The 20,560-nt window shown below is 49.5% G+C and overlaps 1 protein-coding gene and 1 long non-coding RNA gene across 2 annotated transcripts in view; one reads left to right on the top strand and one right to left on the bottom strand.

The window, feature by feature from the left end:
• NT5DC2 (5'-nucleotidase domain containing 2) overlaps positions 1 to 20,560 on the bottom strand; it is a 52,330-nt gene that overhangs the window by 6,265 nt on the left and 25,505 nt on the right. The gene's annotated exons all lie outside the window — the stretch shown is intronic.
• LOC138424580 (uncharacterized) lies at positions 8,129 to 12,174 on the top strand. The gene is made up of 3 exons (XR_011250874.1): positions 8,129 to 9,272; positions 10,772 to 10,965; positions 11,800 to 12,174. It is a non-coding gene; the product is annotated as an uncharacterized lncRNA (long non-coding RNA).

The following is a 20,560-nucleotide window of genomic DNA, read 5'->3' as shown; positions in this document are numbered from 1 at the left end:
AGTACACAAAGCTCTAGGCACAAACTGGAAACCTCACTCAGCATGGAGGCCCCAACCTACAAGAAAGGCCGAAATGATGGGACTGCGCCCTGAAGAAAACTCTCCCCAAGCTGTGCCAGGCAACGCACTGAAAAAGGAATGTCTTCCAGTTGTGGCTCTTAGAAGTGGGCTAGGATTGAGCCCCTGTGAAACGACATATGAAGGCCATTCCTGGCTTCTAAGAGTAGAGAGGGAAGCGTTTGGTGGTGCTGGAAAGCTGCGGTTAGATAACGGCATGTAAACCAGTGCAGGCAGGACGCACCCTCCCACCACACAGACACGCCGCCAGAAAACTCCTAGCAAAACAGCCTCTGACGGAAGTCGCACCCGTGTTTTCTTAGGCCAGTTTCCCAACACAATACAAATAAAAACAAAAATGAAGAAACGGGACCTAATCAAACTTACAAACTTTCCCATAGCAACCCACTCCAGTATTCTTGCTGGAGAATCCCATGGACGGAGGAGCCTGGCGGGCTACGGCCTACGGGGTCGCCAAGAGTCAGACACGACTAGAACATGGCAGGGCAACTGCGCGCCTGCACAGCTACTGAGCTCACACTGCAAATACCGAGCCCAGCTCGGCAATCATTGCGGCCCGCTCGCCCTGAGCCCTTGACCCTCGACAAGAACAGCCACACCGTGCACCACAAGTGGAGAGCAGCCCCCGCTCACTGAAACTTGAGAAAGCCCGTGTGCAGCGCCGAAGACAAAGTGCGGCCAAAATAAAGACATACAACCCACTTCCAAAGACGCATGCACTCCCGTGTTCATGGCAACACCACACACACAGCCAAGACGCAGAAACACATCTCCACCGACGGAAGGGTGGGGGAAGATGTGGTGGGTGCGTGTGCCTACTCGCTCAGTCGTGTCCAGCTCTTTGCAACCCCATGGAGTACAGCCCGCCAGCTTCCTCTGTCCACAGTATTCTCCAGGCAAGAATACTGGAGTGAGCAGTCTATCCCTTCTCCAGAGGATCTTCCCGACCCAGGAATCAAACCCGAGACTCCTGCATCGCAGGCAGGTTCGTTACCAGCAGAGCCACCAGGAAGCTCCTAAGATGTGGTGCATTTATACGAAGGAACATGACTCAGACGCGGGAAGAAAGGACAGAACAGTGCCGCTGAGGGCGCAACTAGAGACTATGATGCTGAGTGAAGTCAGAAAGGCAAAGACCATACGGTATCACTTACATGTGGAATCTACATAGGGCACACAGAGAAGGAAGGCAGGGAAGGTGGGAGAGACAGAGAAACACGGGGCGGGGGCGGGGAGCTAGGGAGAAAGAGGGAGGGAAGAAAGGAGAAAGAGAGGCAGAGAGTCAGGGAGAGAGAGAAGGGAAGAAGTGAGGGAGAAACAGAGGAAGAAGGGGACAGAAAGACAGGGTGTGAGAGGGAAAGGCGGAGTGACGGGGGAGATGGAAACAGAGAGGGAGGGAGGCAGAAAGCCAGAGAGGGCAGGAGAGCTGAGACAGACAGGCAGGAGGTGGAGAGAAGGGGTGGGGTGAAGGAGGGGGGAGCAGGGGCAGGAGAAACAGTGGACTGGAGAGAGAAAAAGGGAGGGAGACACAGGGAGAGAGAAAGAAAGGGGTGGGGGAGAGAGGGAGGAAGAAGAGAGAAAGGGAGAGAGAGGAGAAGGGAAGGACAGACAGAGATAGGGAAGAAGGGAGAAAGGGAAAGGGAACAGAGACAGAAAGAGACCAGGAGACAGTCAGAGAGAGGCCAAGAAACATACAGGAAGAGACATACCGAGGAGGGTGGGAGAGAGAAGGAAGCAGGAAAGAGAGGGAGAAAGGTCAGGAGAGAAGGAGGGAGGCAGGGAGAGAAAGGGAAAGAAAGAGGGAGGAAGTGAGGGAGAGGAAAGAGACAGGGCAAGAGAAACAGAATGAAAGGGAAGAATCAGGGCACAAATGAACATACCCAAGAAACAGACTTTATCTTCTTGGGCTCCAAACTCACTGCAGATGGTGACTGCAGCCATGAAATTAAAAGACACTTGCTCCTTGCAAGAAAAGCTATGACCAACCTAGACAGCATATTAAAAAGCAAAGACATTACTTTGCTGACAAAGGTCTGTCTAAAGGCTATGGTTTTTCCAGTGGTCATATATGGATGTGAGAGTTGGACTGTAAAGAAAGCTTAGCGCCGAAGAATTGATGCTTTTGAGCTGTGGTGTTGGAGAAGACTCTTGAGAGTCCCTTGGACTGCAAGGAGATCCAACCAGTCCATCCTAAAGGAGATCAGTCTTGGGTGTTCATCGCAAGAACTGATGCTGAAGCTGAAACTCCAATACTTTGGCCACCTCATGCGAAGAGTTGACTCACTGGAAAAGACCCTGATGCTGGGAAAGACAGAGGGCAGGAGGAGAAGGGGAAGGCAGAGGATGAGATAGTTGGATGGCATCTCTGGCTCGACAGAGATGAGTTTGAGCAAGATCTGGGAGCTGGTGACGGATAGGCAGGCCTGGCGTGCTGCCGTCCGTGGGGTTGCAAAGAATTGGACACGACAGAGCGACTGAACCGAACTGAAGAAACAGCCTCACAGAGAGAACAGAGTTTTAGTTGCCAAGGGTGAGGGGAGGAGGGAAGGGATGGACTGGCAGTTCAGGGTTAGGAGAAGCAAACTCTGACACTTAGAATGGACAGGGGATGCAGGTTAGATCCCTGGCTGGGAAACAAACACCCCACATGCCTTGGGGCAACTAAACCAACTCGTGACAACTAGAACCTGCTAGCCGTAACTATTGAGACCACGTGCTCTAAGCCCATGCTCCACAACAGGAGAAGGCCGGGAGCTGCAACTAGATAAAGTCCACATGCTAATGAAGACTCAGCTCACCCAAAGAAATAAATAAATGAAATCATATATTTCAAACAGTGGGGGAAAAAAAAAAGGACTGAGGACTACTGAGAGCAAAAATGGAAACCAGAGGTGAAGCACAGATGGTGGAGTAACTGGACAAGGAATTCACGTCTCCTAACACAGTGTAAAGAGCAATATTGCATCGGAACCTGGAATGTCAGGTCCATGAATCAAGGCAAACTGGAAGTGGTCAAACAGGAGACGGCAAGAGTGAACGTCGACATCTAGGAATCAGTGAACTAAAATCGACTGGAATGGGTGAATTTAACTTAGATGAACATTGTATCTACTACTGCGGGCAGGAATCCCTCAGAAGAAATGGAGTAGCCATCATGGTCAACAAGAGTCCGAAATGCAGTACTTGGATGCAATCTCAAAAATGACAGAATGATCTCTGTTCGTTTCCAAGGCAAACCATTCGCTATCACAGTAATCCAGGTCTAAGCCCCAGCGAGTAACGCTGAAGAAGCTGAAGTTGAACGGTTCTATGATGACCTACAAGACCTTTTAGAACTAACACCCCCAAAAGATGTCCTTTTCATTATAGGGGACTGGAATGTCAAAGTAGGAAGTCAAGAAACACCTGGAGTAACAGGCAGATTTGGCCTTGGAATGCAGAATGAAGCAGGACAAAGGCTAAAAGAGTTTTGCCAAGAGAATGCACTGGTCATAGCAAGCAGCTCTTCCAACACCACAAGAGAAGACTCTACACATGGACATCACCAGATGGTCAAGACTGAAATCAGACTGATTATATTCTTTGCAGCCAAAGATGGAGAAGCTCTATACAGTTAGCAAAAACAAGACCGGGAGCTGACTGTGGCTCAGATCACGAACTCCTTATTGCCAAATTCAGACTTAAATGGAAGAAAGTAGGGAAAACCACTAGACCATTCAGGTATGACCTAAATCAAATCCCTTATGATTATACAGTGGAAGTGAGAAATAGGTTTAAGGGACTAGATCTGATAGATAGAGTGCCTGATGAACTATGGATGGAGGTTCATGACATTGTACAGGAGACAGGGATCAAGACCATCCCCATGGAAAAGAAATGCAAAAAAGCAAAATGGCTGTCTGGGGAGGCCTTACAAATAGCTGTGAACAGAAGAGAAGCAAAAAGCAAAGGAGAAAAGGAAAGATATAAGCATCTGAATGCAGAGTTCCAAAGAATAGCAAGAAGAGATAAGAAAGCCTTCCTCAGCGATCAATGCAAAGAAAGAGAGGAAAACAACAGAATGGGAAAGACTAGAGATCTCTTCAAGAAAATTAGAGATACCAAGGGAACGTTTCATGCAAAGATGGGCTCGATAAAAGACAGAAATGGTATGGACCTAACAGAAGCAGAAGATATTAAGAAGAGGTGGCAAGAATACACAGAAGAACTGTACAAAAAAGATCTTCATGACCAAGATAATCACGATGGTGTGATCACTCATCTAGAGCCAGACATCCTGGAATGTGAAGTCAAGTGGGCCTTAGGAAGCATCACTACGAACAGAGCTAGTGGAGGTGACGGAATTCCAGTTGAGCTGTTTCAAATCCTGAAAGATGATGCTGTGAAAGTGCTGCACTCAATATGCCAGCTAATTTGGAAAACTCAGCAGGGGCCACAGGACTGGAAAGGGTCAGTTTTCATTCCAATTCCAAAGAAAGGCAATGCCAAAGAATGCTCAAACTACTGCACAATTGCACTCATCTCACACGCTAGTAAAGTAATGCTCAAAATTCTCCAAGCTAGGCTTCAACGATACGCGAACCGTGAACTTCCAGATGTTCAAGCTGGTTTTAGAAAAGGCAGAGGTACCAGAGATCAAATTGCCAACATCTGCTGGATCATGGAAAAAGCAAGGGAGTTCCAGAAAAACATCTATTTCTGCTTTATTGACTATGCCAAAGCATTTGACTGTGTGGATCACAATCAACTGTGGAAAATTCTGAAAGAGATGGGAATACCAGACCACCTGACCTGCCTCTTGAGAAACCTATAGGCAGGTCAGGAAGCAACAGTTAGAACTGGACATGGAAGAACAGACTGCTTCCAAATAGGTAAAGGAGTATGTCAAGGCTGTATATTGTCACCCTGCTTATTTATCTTACATGCAGAGTACATCATGAGAAATGCTGGGCTGGAAGAAGCACAAGCTGGAATCAAGATTGTCGGGAGAAATATCAATAACCTCAGATATGCAGATGGCACCACCCTTATGGCAGAAAGTAAAGAAGGACTAAAGAGCCTCTTGATGAAAGTGAAAGAGGAGAGTGAAAAAGTTGGCTTAAAGCTCAACATTCAGAAAACGAAGATCATGACATCCGGTCCCATCACTTCATGGGAAATAGATGGGGAAACAGTGGAAACAGTGTCAGACTTTATTTTTGGGGGGGTCCAAAATCACTGCAGATGGTGACTGCAACCATGAAATTAAAAGACGCTTACTCTTTGGAAGGAAAGTTATGACCAACCTAGACAGCATATTGAAAAGCAGAGATATTACTTTGCCAACAAAGGTCTGTCTAGTCAAGGCTATGGTTTTTCCAGTGGTCATATATGGATGTGAGAGTTGGACTGTGAAGAAGGCTGAGTGCCGAAGAATTGATGCTTTTGAATTGTGGTGTTGGAGAAGACTCTTGAGAGTCCCTTGGACTGCAAGGAGATCCAACCAGTCCATCCTGAAGGAGATCAGCCCTGGGATTTCTTTGGAAGGAATGATGGTGAAGCTGAAACTCCAGTACTTTGGCCACCTCATGTGAAGAGTTGACTCACTGGAAAAGATTCTGATGCTGGGAGGGATTGGGGGCAGGAGGAGAAGGGGGCGACAGAGGATGAGATGGCTAGATGGCATCACCAACTCAATGGACGCGAGTTTGAGTGAACTCCGGGAATTGGTGATGGACAGGGAGGCCTGGCGTGCTGGATTCATGGGGTTGCAAAGAGTCGGACACGACTGAGTGACTGAACTGAACTGAACACAGTGGCACCAACCAGGTGCTGGCGGGGGACCTCAGACACCTACGGGACTGGAGGAGCCCCCATGCAAACAGGTAGGATGTGGTGGGGGAAGGAGGGAGGGAGGCAAAGCAGAGGTGGGGTGGGGGCACCCCGAGGGGTGGCTGGGGGAGCGAGGGGAACATGACAAGGGTCTCCCCAACCTGCTCAGGACCCAGGGAGCCTGCTGGGGTCCAGGGCCTGAATCTCCACCCTCAGGGCCCGCTCTGGCTGTGCAGGTCTTGAGCCTAAGCCCAGCCTCCCAGGGCCTCTTCTGGCTATTTTCCCCTTGCTATACTGCTTCTCTTTAGCTTTGTTGTTATTACATTTTTGTTTTTCTTATATATTTTTGCCCATGCCAGGAATCATACCAGCCCCGCGCCACCTCCCTACATTGGGAGCACAGAGTCTTAGCCACTGAACCACCAGGCAAGTCCCTATTTTTTATAATATATTTTCTAGATTTATTATATTTTTTATTCATTTTTACTGTTCTCCTTGTGGTTTCTTATCTTTTTTTTTTTTTTTTTTGCATCACTGTGTGACCTACGGGGTCATGGCTCCCAGGCCAGGGATCAGGCTTGAGCTCCTGCGGTGGAAGCACTGAGTCTAAACCCCTGGACTAACAGAGACCCTCAGAATTCAGGCACTATTAATCAGAGTGAGCTCTACCAGAGGTCCTCACCGCAGCACTTACCTTCGGCCTGCAATCTCCAGGGTTGGACGCCTCAGGCCAAACAACCAGCAACACAAGAACACAGTCCCATCCATCAAATATAAAACATAGAGACAAAAAAATTTGGTACAGATGAAGGAGCAATGTAAAAAACTACAAGACCAAACAAATGAGGAGGAAATAGGCAAGCTACCTAAAAAAAAAAAAAAAATTCAGAGTAACGACAGTAAAGATGATCCTAAATCTCAAAAAGAGAATGGAGGCACAGGTCGAGAAAATCCAGACAGGTTTAACAAGGACCTAGAAGAACTAAAGAGCAAGCAAACAGTGATGAAAAACACAAGAAGGACTGGAATGGAAGATACACTGGAAGAGCAGGGTAACGAAACCAGAAGAACCAGTAAGTGAGAGGAAAGAATGGTGGAAAGAGTGCTGAGCAGCAGAAGAAAGAAAGGAGGCACCAAAATAAACGAGGACCGTCTCAGGGGCCTCTGGGACAACATTAAACACACCAACATTCCCATCACAGGGGTCCTAGAAGGAGAGAAAGGGTCAGAGAAAAATACCAGCAGGGATGACAGTTGAAAATTTCCCTAACACAGGAAACAGTCAAGTCCAGACAGTTCCAAACAGGATAAATCCAAGGAGATACACGAAGAGACAAATATTCATCAAACTAACAACAACAAAAAAAGCAGCAAGGTTAAAGCAACAAAAACAGACAAGAGAATCTTCATAAGGTTATCAGCTGATTTTCTGCAGAAACTCTGCAAGACAGATGGGATGGTAGGACATGTTTAAAGTGATGAAAGGGAAAGAAAGTGCAACCAAGATTATGCTACCCAGCAAGGATATCATTCAGATTCCAGGGAGAAATCAATAGCTTTACAGACAAGAGACTTCTCAGGTGTTTAAAACCCAGCACTTCCAATACAGGGGCTGTGGGCTGCATCCCTGATGGTCAAGGAACTTAGATCCCACATCCTGCACAGCTCTGGCAGAAATAAAACGTAAAAAACCTTTACAAACAAGCAAAAGCTAAGGGAATTCAGCACCACCAAAGGTTTACAACAAATTCTTAAGGAACTTCTCTAGGCTGAAAACACAAGAAACTGACCCACAAAACAAGAAAATGGTAAAAGGAACATGTATGTGGCTGTCTATAAGGGACCTACATCAGACTTTGGGGCACATACAGACTGAAAAGGAGGGGATGAAAAAAGATATTCCATGCAAACGGAAATCAAAAGAACGCTGGAATAGCATCATTCATATCTGGTAAAATAGACTTTAAATAAAGACTGTTACAAGAGACAAGGAAAGTCCCACAAGGAGGTATGAGGTGAGGTGAGGTGAGGTATAACAATTATAAATATTTATTCACTCAAGACAGGAGCAGTTCAATGCATAAGGCAAATGCTAATCGTCATAAAAGGGGGAATCGAAATTAACACAATCATGTAGTGATGAGTGTAGTGTGTTAAGTCACTCAGTCATGTCCGACTGCTTGTGACTCCATGCCAGGCTCCTGTCCATGGAATTCTCCGGGCAAGAATAATGGAGTGGGGAGCCATTCCCTTCTCTAGAGGGTCTTCTAGACCAAGGTTTGAACCCAGGTCTCCTGCACTGCAGACAGATTTTTTACTGTCTGAGCCACCAGGGAAGCCCAACACAATTACAGTGAAGGATTTTAACACTCCCCTTACGCCAATGGACAAATCATCCAGACAGAAAATAAGTAAACACAATCTTTAATTAACACAATAGACTGGATAGACTTAATTGATATTGATGAACATTCCACTCAAAAGCGGCAGAATGAACTTTCTCTCAGGCGCACATGACACATTCTCCAGGACAGATCACATCTTGGGCCTTAAATCAAACCCCACTAAATTTAAGAAAACGGAAATCATATCAAGCATCTTTTCTGATCACAGAATTATGAGAATAGAAACCAATTACAGAGGAAAAAAACCAAACTATGAAAAACACAAAAACACATGGAGGATAAACAACACGCCACTAAATAAGCCAGAGATCACTAGAGACAGCAAACCACACAGAGGACGCCCCGGTGGCCCAGTGGTTAAGACCTGCCTGCCAGCGCAGGGGGCCTGGGCTTGACCCCGGGTCTGGGAGGATTCCACATGCCACAGGGCAACTAGGCCGTGCACCCCAACTACGGAGCCCACATGCCGCCAACACTGGGCCCATGCCTCCCAACTGCTGAAGTCCACAGTCCGGAGCCTGTGCGCCTCCACCACGGAGCCTGCTTGCTGCAACCGCGGAAACCTACGAGGCCTAGAGACCACGCTCCAGAGCAAGAGAGGCCACCACACGACAACCAGAGAGGGGCCCCCACACACAACCAGAGAGGGGCCCCCACACACAACCAGAGAGAGGCCCCCACACACAACTGGAGGGGCCCCGCTATTACACTTGAGAAAGCCCACCTGCGCCAACAAAGACCCAGCGCAGCCATAAATGAATAAACAAACTAATTCAGAAAGATACATGCACCCCTATGTTCACGCAGCACGACACACAGAAGCCAAGACACGGAAACAGCTTAAATTCCCATGGACAGGTGAAGGGATAACGATGTGGTACATGGACACCACGGAGCGCTGCTCAGCCATAAAACAGAGCAAAACGATGTCACCTGAAGCCAACATGGGTGCGCTGAGAGATCGTCACGCTGAGTGAGGTGAGTCAGAAAGACCAAATGCCGGATGACATCACTGACATGCAGACTGTGAAACAGGGCAAGCAGAGAGAGAGGGAGGAAGAAGAGAAGGACACAGAGAAAGACCCAGAGAGAAAACGGGAGACAAAGAAAGAGGGACGGTGGGAGAGAGAGGAAGAAAGGGAGGCAAGGAGACACCGGCAGAGACAGGGAGGGAAGGAGCTAGGGAGGAAGGAGAGGGAAGGAGAAAGACAGAAAAGAGAGACATGGAGAAGGAGAGGCAGAGAAAGAGGTGGGAGAGAGACACGGTGGGGGCAAGGGCAGGAATGAGCAGGGGGGAACAGACAGGGAGAGAAGAAAGGGCACAGAGAGGAAAGATGGGAAGTGAGAGAAAGATAAACCACAGAGACAGGAAGAGAGACTGAAGGAGTGAGAATTAAAGGGTGACAGAGACAGAGAGAGAAAGAGCAAGGGAGAAAGAGAGCGAAATTCGGGGAGAAAGAAGAGACAGAGGGAAGGAGGGAGAGAGAGACAGGGCAGGACAGAGAGAGAGAAAACCAGGTGATGAGAAAGAGAGAGAGGTTCAGGAGGAGGGAAGGGAGAGGCGAAGGAGAGCAGAGACACAGAGGAGGGAGGAGGGCAGTGAGGAAGAGGGCCGAGGGGAGAGGGGGAGCGAGGGGGAGAAAGAGGGCCAGAGAGGCGACAGAGGAGAGAGCAAGGGAGAAAGAAACACAGGGCGGGAGAGGGAGACGGGGAGAGCGAGGGGAAAAGAAACAAGAGACGCAGGGAGAGAGCCGGGACAGAGAGACCGCGGCGGGCGCGCGGAGAGGGAGGCGTGGGAAAGCAAAAGGACGGTCTGGTTTAGGCTTCAGGCTTCGGAGACTAAGCAGAGCAGACCCCTGACCCCGTCTGCTAAGACTGCAAGCCTGGCACCTCAGATACGACAGGGGACGGATAGGGGACGGATCTCGAAACAGGATCTCGAGACCGTTGAGCCCACGGAGGGATCTGGCCAACGAGGTCCCAGGCTTAACAACATTCCAAGTTTTACAGAACAAAGCAGACAGCATTAAGATGGAACCAGAGCTGCTATTTTCTCACAGACTGACCAGGATGTGTTTGCATCAACTGGAACCCAAACTGCAATTTTGTTGCTGCTGGTCTTTGGTTTAAAATTAATTGCTGACTAGAGAAAGTATTAAATATTAACATTTACACTGTTTTATTTTTTATTATCACTTACTGCTTAATTACTTTTTCACTAATTCTTGTTTTTAAATTAATTTAATTGGAGGCTAATTACTTTGCAATATTGTATTGGTTTGGCCATACATCAACATAAATCGCCATGGGTGTCCATGTGCTCCCCATCCTGAACCCCCCTCCCACCTCTCTCTCCATCCCACCCCTCTGGGTCATCCCAGTGCACCAGCCCTGAGCACCCTGTCTCATGCATTGAACCTGGACTGGCAATCTGTTTCACATGTGGTAATATACATGTTTCAATGCTGTTCTCTCAGATCATCCCAGCCTCGCCTTCTCCCACAGAGTCCAAAAGACTGTTCTTTACATCTGTGTCTCTTCTGCTGTCTCGCATATGGGGTCATCGTTACCATTTTTGAAGTCTCACCCAAGGAGGGGGCCTGCTGCCGAGGACCTTTCCCGCACTGGGAATCCAGATGTGCTGCGTCACGGACTTTCCAGTGCTGTTCAGGTGTGGACACTGGTCAAAACCCACTTTGGAGAGGTGTCTTCCGCTGTTTCTATTTGTCCTTTCTTGTGATGTTAGTATATTGAAAGTACGCTAGATAATTCTCTAATGAATAAGGGTATCACTCACTTGTATATAATGAGTGGCTGCTTTTGTTAACACATCCTTTGAAGCTGAGAGGAAAGTGAAAATATTCTGCAAAACAGGAGTTGGAGAGAGAGGGAGGGAGAGAGGGAGAAGCAGGAAGAGCAAAAGAGAGAAAGACTAAGAGAGGGAGAAACAGAGGCAGAGAGAGAGAAAGAGAGTGACACAGGGAGAGGTCAAAAGAGATGGAGGCAAGGAGAAAGAGAGACGAGGAATGAAAAGAGAAACGGGCCAGGAATGAAAAGAGAAACGGGCCGAGAGAGAAATACAGGAGAAAGAGACTGAGGCGAGGGGAGCAGGGAGAAAGACAGGGAAAGAGAAAGAAAAGGGAGCATGGGAGGAAGGGAGACAAGAGAGGCTGACAGGGAGGGAGAAAGGGAGGTAGGGAGAAAGAGAGACAGAAAGACGGAAGGAGGGAGGCAGAGGGGGAGAGAGACAGAGACAGACCAGGAGAGAGGGAGGCAGAAAGAAAAAGAAAGAGACGGGGAGGGAGGCGGGGAGGGAGGGAGAAAGAGACAGGGCAAAAGAGAGTGCCAGAAACTGCTAACAGCGAGGGGGAAACCCAGCACACTGGAACACACCTGGGAAAGGGCCTCACAGACACAACAGACTTTGAGTTGCCAAGCTGGCAGGAGTAGGGAGGGGATGGGCTGGGAGTTCGGGCTTAACAGGGACGTCTGCCTTTCGATGCAGGGGATGCAGGTTACACCCCTGGCTGGGGAACGAACGCCCCACAGGCAACTGCAGAACCTGGGAGCCCCAGTACAGAGTCCAGGCGCTCTAGAGCCCATGCTCCGCAGGAAGACCGCGAGCTGCAGCTGGAGAGGCCCACACACTGTAAAGAGGACTCGGTTCAGCCAAAACAGGGATGGATGAACAGCCGGACCGCACTGTCCAGCTCAGGAGACTCAATTCAACCTCCTGGGATAAACCCTAATGGAAAGGAACATTAAAAAGAATGGGTACATGTGTGAACAGAGCTACCTTACTGTACAGCAGAGATTAAAACACTGTAAATCAACTATACTTCAATGAAATAAATACAAATAGCTGGACAGCTTTAAAAAAGAGAAGTATTCCTAACACGAGAGGCAGAACTAAACAGTATGCACGACAGGCTGGTTGACGCCAGCCACGTGCCTGAGCGCGCGGCCCCAGGCCTCCCCTCGCCTGGCAGCTCCCTGGCAGCCCTTCGCAGGCAGGAGCCGGTGCTGCTGGGGCTGTGGGAAGAGCCAGGGCTGAGCAGCCGCTGGAAGAGAAATGGAAGGGGCCCGACCGCGTTCCTCTTTCCACTCACGCTCCTCTAAACCTGGGTGGAGTAAAACCGTGGGCACCTCCCTCTAGCGCAAGAAGGTACCAAGGGCTGACCTGTCAGGCCTGCCTGCAGCCAGCAAACAACCTCCTGAGAAGTGGACATCTCGCCCTTTGGGAAACCTTGAGGGTTAGTTACAAGCCGAACAGGAGTCTTGTTTTCTTACGCTTTCTCGCGGGCTTCCCTGCTGGCTCAGGCAGTAATGAATCTGTCTGCTATGCAGGAGACCCAGGTTCAACCCCTAGATCGGGAAGATCCCCTGGGGGGAGGAAATGGCAGCCCACTCTAGTCTTCCTGCCTGGGAAACCTCACAGAGGAGCCTGGCGGGCTACAGTCCATGGGGTTGCAAAGAGTCGGCCACGACTGAGCGACTAACACTCTCACGCTTTCTCACACCTTTTACCTTTCCCACCAAACGACAGATTCAGGGATTTCCCCAGTAGTCCAGCAACTAAGGCACCACGGTCCAATGCAGAGGGCTCTGGGTTTGATCCCTGGTTGGGGAACTAGATCCCACATGCTGCAACTAAGCCTGTGAATTCTAGCGCCCTCACAACACAGCTGGAGAAGCCCGTGTGCTACAGGGAACCCACGTGCTACCATGAACAGCTGTGCAGGCGCGGAGCCCCCACTACAGCCAAGATAAACAAGAAACAAAGCCCCACGCGACAGACAACCCCAACTGCTGGCACGCCGGGCTTCCTACTTCCGGCCTTCGTGCGCCTGGGTGCGCTTCCCTCTTCCAGGGAGTGGTTTGGGAACAACTGGCAGGTCTCCCTGTGAAGGGAGGGGCAGATCAGGCAGACTCCTGAACCTGAGGAAACAGCTACTCCCAGTCCCGCGCCGCAGCCGCCACTCCTCCAGCTGGGTCTGCGACACCAAGAAGGTGCCTCAGGACTGAGATTGTCATCACACAGCCCTCGGAGGCAGGACTTGGAATCAAGTATTTCTAATTCAGTCTCCAGTGCCCCGAATTTAGGCAGCACTGCAGGCCCCCACCCCCAGGAAGTAGTCAGAGTAGGTGCCTCTCTGTTCCCTGAAAGATTCAGGGAAAGATAAAACTGAAGTGGGGATTAAAACTGAGTCCCCTTAACACTGACTTCCTCTATCAGCAACGATTATTCCTTCTATTGTCCAGTGTCTGTTCTCAAGACTGAGGAGGTCAGGACTTCCTGGTGGTTCAGTGATAAAGAATCCACCTGCGAAGCCAGGATACACGGGCTCCATCCCTGATCTGGAAATGCTGCGCGTGCTGCGGAGCAGCTGAGAACGCGCCCCACAACCGCCGAGCCCGTGCTCCAGAACGAGAAGCCCAGGCACTGCAAGCGCAGAGCAGCCCCTGCTCTCCACAGTGAAAGCCCGGGCAGCACCGAAGACCCAGCACAGCCAGAAATGAGAAACAGAGCCATGCTTTCTTTTAGAAGTAGGAAAGAAAGACTGCGGAGTACTCAGAACAAAACCGGATACCAGAAGTGGGGTAAAGACGGTGCAGGAGAACAGGGAACAGCGCCAACCAGGTGCTAGCGGGGAGCTCGGACACATAAGGGGGCTGGAGGAGTTTCCTTGCGACCAGGGAGGATGTGGTGGAGGAGACAGCTCGGAGGGTAAAGTATCCGTCTGCAGCGTGTGAGACCCGAGTTCGGTCCCTGGGTCGGGAAGATCTGCTGGAGAAAGGATAGGCTACCCTTACCAGTATTCCTGGGCTTCCCTCAGGGCTCGGCTGGTAGAGTCCACCTGGGTTTGATACCTGGGTTGGGAAGATCCCCTCAAGAAGGGAAAGGGTACCGAGTCCAGTATTCTGCCCTGGGTCCCTGTACAGTCCATGGACATGACTGAGAAACTTTCACTTTCACCCATGCTGCAGTGATCAGCAGGGTAGGGGAGAGACCTTTGGAGGGACAGAGACAAGCTGGGAAGCACCTTCCCCACCTGCTCAGGACCTGGGAAGCCAGCTGGGGTCCAGGGCCCGAGTCTCTACCCCTCAGGGTCCCCCATGGCTGTGCAGGTCCTGGGCCTAAAGCGCCCCCGGCCCCCTCCATCCCCAGAGCCTTTGCTAGCTACTTCCCTCCTATTGTGATTCTCTTTAACTTTGTTGTTATGTTTTTATTTTTTAAACTATATTTTCTACTTTTTAATTTTTTACTCCTTGTTACTGTTCTGCTCCTTATTTGCTGTTTTTTTTGGCATCACTGTGTGACATGCAGCATCGTGGTTCCCAGGCTAGGGATCAGGCCTGAGCTCCCGAGGCGGGAACACCAAGCCCAAAACCACGGACTAACAGAGAACCTCAGACGCCAGGCAACATTAATCAGAGTGAGTTCACCCAGAAGTTCTCATCTCAGTACCAGGACCCGGCTCAACCCACGGCCTGCAAACTCCAATGCTGGACACCGCAGGCCAAACAACCAGCAAGACAGGAACACAGTCCTGTCGACATTAATCAGAGTGAGTTCACCCAGAAGTTCTCATCTCAGTACCAAGACCCGGCTCAACCCATGGCCTGTAAACTCCAATGCTGGACACCGCAGGCCAAACAACCAGCAAGACAGGAACACAGTCCAACCCATCAAAAAAAAAAAAAAAAGAGAGATGACAAAAAATATGGTACAGACAAAGGAGCAATGTAGAAACTTACAAGACAAAATAAATGAAGAGGAAACAGGCAACCTACCTGAGAAAGAGTTCAGAGTATGACGGGAAAGATGATCCTAAATCTCAGAAACAGAACGGAGGCAAAGACTGAGAAAATACAAGAAATGTGTAGCAAGGACCTAGAAGAACTAAAGCGCAAACAAACAGTGGTGAAAAACACAAGAACAGAGATGGAAAATACACTAGAGGGAGTGAACAGCAGAATAAATGAAGCGGAACGAATAAATGAGCTGAAAGAATGGTGAAAAGAACTGCTGAGGAGCAGAATAAAGAAAAAAGAATCACGCATGTACACCCGTGGTGGATTCATGTCAATGTATGACAAAACCAATACAGTATTGTAAAGTAAAATTAAAAAAAATATATATATACACACACACACACCACAATCTACAGATGAACCAGAAAAAAAAAAAGAAAGAAAGAAAAAAGAATCAAAATGAATGGGAACAGGCTCAGGGACCTCTGGGACAACATTAAACACACCAACATTCAAATCATAGGGGTCTCAGGAGAGAAAGGATCTGAGAAAATATTTGCAGAGATTATAGATGAAAATTTCACTAACATAGGAAAGGAAATAGCCACCCAAGTTCAGGCTGTCCTATACAGGATAAACCTAAGGAGATAAACAATGAGACACATATTCATCAAACTAACAGAATTTAATTAAAAAAAAAATGAAAGCAGCAATGTAAAAGCAAGAATAACATACAAGGGAATTCATATAAGGTTATCAGCTGATTTTTGAGCAGAGGGCAGACGGGAGTGGCTTGATATATTTAAAGTGACGGAAAGGAAAAATCTACAACCAAGATTATTCTACCCAGCAATATCACTAAGATTCAGTGGAGAAATCAAACGCTTCACAGACAAGGGACTTCCCTGGCGATTGAAACTCTGAGCTTCCAAACAGGGTATGGGCTCGATTGCTGGTCAAGGAACTAACATCCCACATACCTCGGAGTGCAGCCAAAAAAAAAAAGCTTTACAGACAAGCAGAAGGTAAGAGAATTCAGCACCACCAAACCAGGTTTACAAAAATTGCTTAAAAACTTCTCCAGGCTGAAAACACAAGGGAGAATAGGAACCACAAAAACAGATCCAAAAAAATTAAGAAAATGGTAATAGGACCATGTGTATTGATAATTACCTAAAATAGGTTACTGTGCCAACCAAAAGACACAGACTGGCTGAACGCCTGAGAAACCAAGACTTTTTTATGTATGTTGTCTACAAGAGACCCACTTCAGACCTAGGGACACACACCGTATGAAAGTGAGAGGTAGAAAAAGATAATCCACGCAAATGGAAATCAAAAGAATGCCGGAATATCGTTACTCATCAGGTAAAAGAGACTTTAAAATAAAGACTGTTAGAAGAGACAAGGAAGGTCCCTATTGATCAGGGGTCAATTCCACAAGGACGCATAACAACTGTAATTATTCACCTAACACAGAAGCAGATCAACGCATAAGGCAAACACTCATAGCCATAAAAGGGGAAACTGATGGTAACACAATTATGCAGTGATCCTTGCAGTGTGCTGTCTCTCAGTCGTGTCTGACATCTTGTGACCCCATGGAGGTAGCCCACCAGGCTCCTCTGTCTGTGAAATTCTCCAGGCAAGAATACTGGAGTGCGGAGCCAGGCCCTTCTCTAGGGGAATCCCCTTGACCCGTGATCTGAACCCAGGTCTTCTGTGTTGAGGGCAGACTCTTTGCCATCTGAACCCCGGGGAAGCCCAACACAATGACAGTGGAGGACTGCAACACTCCACGAAAACCAACGGGCACATCGTCCAGACAGAAAATAAATAACGGAGATGTTGTGGGGAGGGAGGTGGGAAGGGGGGTCATGTTTGGGAACGCATGTAAGAATTAAAGATTTTAAAATTTAAAAAATAAATTAAAAAATAAATTTAAAAAAAAAAGGGAATTTAAGTCAATCTCTAATTGACACAACAGATCAGACAGACTTAATTGATACTGATAGAATATTCCATGCAAAAGCAGCAGAATACACTTTCTTCTCAAGTGCACTGATACATTCTCCAGGACAGATCACATCTTAGGTCACAAATCAAGCCTCATTAAATTTAAGAAAATGGGAATCATATCAAGCATCTTTTCTGGCCACAGTATTGAGATTAGAAATCAATTACAGGGGAAAAAAAAAAGAAAACCACAAAAACACATGGAAGCTAAATAATACGCTACTATATAACCAAGAGATCACTGAAGACGTAAAGAAACACATAGAGGACACGAGTGGTGGTCCAGTAGTTAAGAACCTGCCTGCCAATGCAGGGGACCTGGGTTTGATCCTGGGTCTGGGAAGATTCACCATGTTGCAGGGCAACTAAGTCCATGTGCCGCAACTACGGGGCTCACAGGCCGCAAACGCGGAGCCCACGCCTCCCAACTCCTGATGCCTGCAGACTCCACAGCCTGTGCGCCTCCACCACTGGGCCTGCTTGCTGCAACCGCAGAAACCCGGGCGCCCTAGACACCGTGCTCCACAGCAAGAGAAGCCACGGCGCCACCACCAGAGAGGGGCCCCCACATGCAACCAGAGAGGGGCTCCCACATGCAACCAGAGAGGGGCTCCCACACACAACTAGAGAGGGGCCCCCACACGCAACCAGAGAGGGGCTCCCACACACAGCTAGAGAGGGGCTACAACAACACAACTAGAGAGGGGCCCCCACACGCAACCAGAGAGGGGCTACAACAACACAACTAGAGAGGGGCCCCCACATGCAACCAGAGAGGGGCTACAACAACACAACTAGAGAGGGGCCCCCACATGCAACCAGAGAGGGATCCCACACACAACCAGAGAGGGGCCCCCACACACTAGAGAGGGGCCCCCACATGCAACCAGAGAGGGGCTACAACACCACAACCAGAGAGGGGCTCCCACACGCAACCAGAGAGGGATCCCACACGCAACCAGAGAGGGGCCCCCACACACAACCAGAGAGGGATCCCACTCGCAACCAGAGAGGGGCCCCCACACACAACCAGAGAGGGGCTCCCACACGCAACCAGAGAGGGGCTCCCACATGCAACCAGAGAGGGGCCCCCACACACAACCAGAGAGGGATCCCACACACAACCAGAGAGGGGCCCCCACATGCAACCAGAGAGGGGCCCCCAGACGCAACCAGAGAGGGGCTACAACAACACAACCAGAGAGGGGCCCCCACACGCAACCAGAGAGGGATCCCACACACAACTAGAGAGGGGCCACCACACGCAACCAGAGAGGGGCCCCCACACGCAACCAGAGAGGGATCCCACACGCAACCAGAGAGGGGCCCCCACACGCAACCAGAGAGGGGCCCCCACACGCAACCAGAGAGGGGCCCCCACACGCAACCAGAGAGGGATCCCACACGTAACCAGAGAGGGGCCCTGCTCACTGCAGCTTGAGAAAGCCCACCCGCGCCAACAAAGACCCTGCGCAGCCATAAATGAACAAACAAACTAATTCAGAAAGATACATGCACCCCTATGTTCACAGAGCACAACACACAGAAGCCAAGACACGGAAACAGCTTAAATTCCCACGGACAGGTGAAGGGATAACGATGTGGTACATGGACACCACGGAGCGCTGCTCAGCCATAAAACAGAGCAAAACGATGTCACCTGAAGCCAACATGGGTGCGCTGAGAGATCGTCACACTGAGTGAGGTGAGTCAGAAAGACCAAATGCCGGATGACGTCACTGACATGCAGACCGTGAAACAGGGCAAACAGAGAGAGAGGGAGGAAGAAGAGAAGGACACAGAGAAAGACCCAGAGAGAAAACGGGAGACAAAGAAAGAGGGACGGTGGGAGAGAGAGGAAGAAAGGGAGACGAGGAGAGACACAGAGGCAGAGAAACAGAGAGGGAGGGAGAGAGAGAGGAGGCTGGGGGGGGGGTGCGGGCGAGCATGAATGAATGAGGGAGAGAGGGGCAGGGAGGAAGAATGAGAGGCAGGGCCTGGTGGGGAGGAGAGAGTGAGAGAGAGAGAAACACAGAGACAAGGAGAGAGGCTGACAGAGACGGTGAATTAGAGAGTGAGAGACAGAGAGAGAGAGAGGCAATCAGAGAAAGTAAGACAGGTAGGGAGTGAGGAAGGAAGAAAGACAGGGAAACATACAGCGAGTGAGACAGACAGGAATGGAGGGAGAGAGAGGTAACAACAGGCAGAGAGACAGGGCAGGAGAGAGAGCAAGGCAGTGACAAAAGAGGCAGAGGAGGGAAGAACAGAGGGGAGGAGTGAGCAGGAGGAGAGACGCAGAAGGGAGGAGAGGCAGAGGAGAGAGGGAGGCAGCCGGGAGAGGGAAAGACGCAGAGAGGCAGAGACAGAGGGGGGCGGGCAGGGAGAGGGAGAGGGACGCGTGGGGAAGCAAACGGACAGTCTGGTTTAGGCTTCAGAGACCAAGCAGAGCAGACCCCTGACCCTGTCTGCTAAGACTCCAAGCCTCGCACCTTAGATAAGATAGGGCACCTTAGATAAGATAGGGGCACCTTAGATAAGATAGGGGCACCTTAGATTAGATAGGGGATGGATCTCCAAACTGTTGAGCCCCTGGAGGGGGTTTGGCCAGGCTTAACAACATTCCAAGTTTCACAGAACAAAACAGACAGCATTAACGTGAAACCAGAGCTGCTACTTGCTCACAGACCGACCAGGATTTCAGTGTGCATGCTGGGATTATCAGCGGGAACCCAAACTGCAGTTTTTGAAGTCTCACCCAAGGAGAGGACCTGCTGCCTAGGACCTTTCCCTAACTGGGAATCCAGATGTGCTGCGTCACGGGACTTCCCAGCGCTGTTCAGGTGTGGACGTTGGTCAGAACCCACTTTGGAGAGGTGTCTTCTGCTGTTTCTGTCCTTTCTTGTGATGTTAGTATATTGAAAGTACGCTAGATAATTCTCTAATGAATAAGGGTATCACTCACTTGTATATAATGAGTGGCTGCTTTTGTTAACACATCCTTTGAAGCTGAGATGAAAGTGAACATTTTCTTCAAAACAGGAGGTAGAAAGAGAGGGAGGGAGAGAGAGGGTGAGGGACACACACACAGAGACCAAGAGACAGGTTGGGAGGGAGGGAGGGAGACACATGAGAGACAGAAAGAGGGAGGAAAAGAGAGAGACCCAGAGTGGGAAGCAGGGAGAGGAGAGGAGGAGACAGGGAGACGGGGCGGAGGGAGGGGGGAGTGGGACAGAGAGAGAGAAGGAAAGCAAGCGTGAGACAGACTCGGGGGCAGGGAGACCCAGAGAGAGAGAGAGACAGGAGACAGAGAGAGAAAGAGGGAGAGGGACAGAGAGACAGGGAGAGAGAGAGAGAGAAACGGGGAACAAGAGAAAGAGAGACAGAGTGGAAAGGAGAGGAAAAGACGGGGAAAAGAGAGAGAGAAAGAAAAAGTGTGAGAGAAGCGGAGAAAGAGAGACAGAGGTTGACAGGGAGCTAGAGAAGGAGGTACAGAG

This window comes from Ovis canadensis, chromosome 19 (genome assembly GCF_042477335.2).
Source record: "Ovis canadensis isolate MfBH-ARS-UI-01 breed Bighorn chromosome 19, ARS-UI_OviCan_v2, whole genome shotgun sequence".
Classification (NCBI taxonomy): Eukaryota; Metazoa; Chordata; class Mammalia; order Artiodactyla; family Bovidae; genus Ovis; species Ovis canadensis.
Note: the sequence above shows the minus strand (reverse complement) of the source record. Positions and strands in the feature narration are given on the sequence as shown.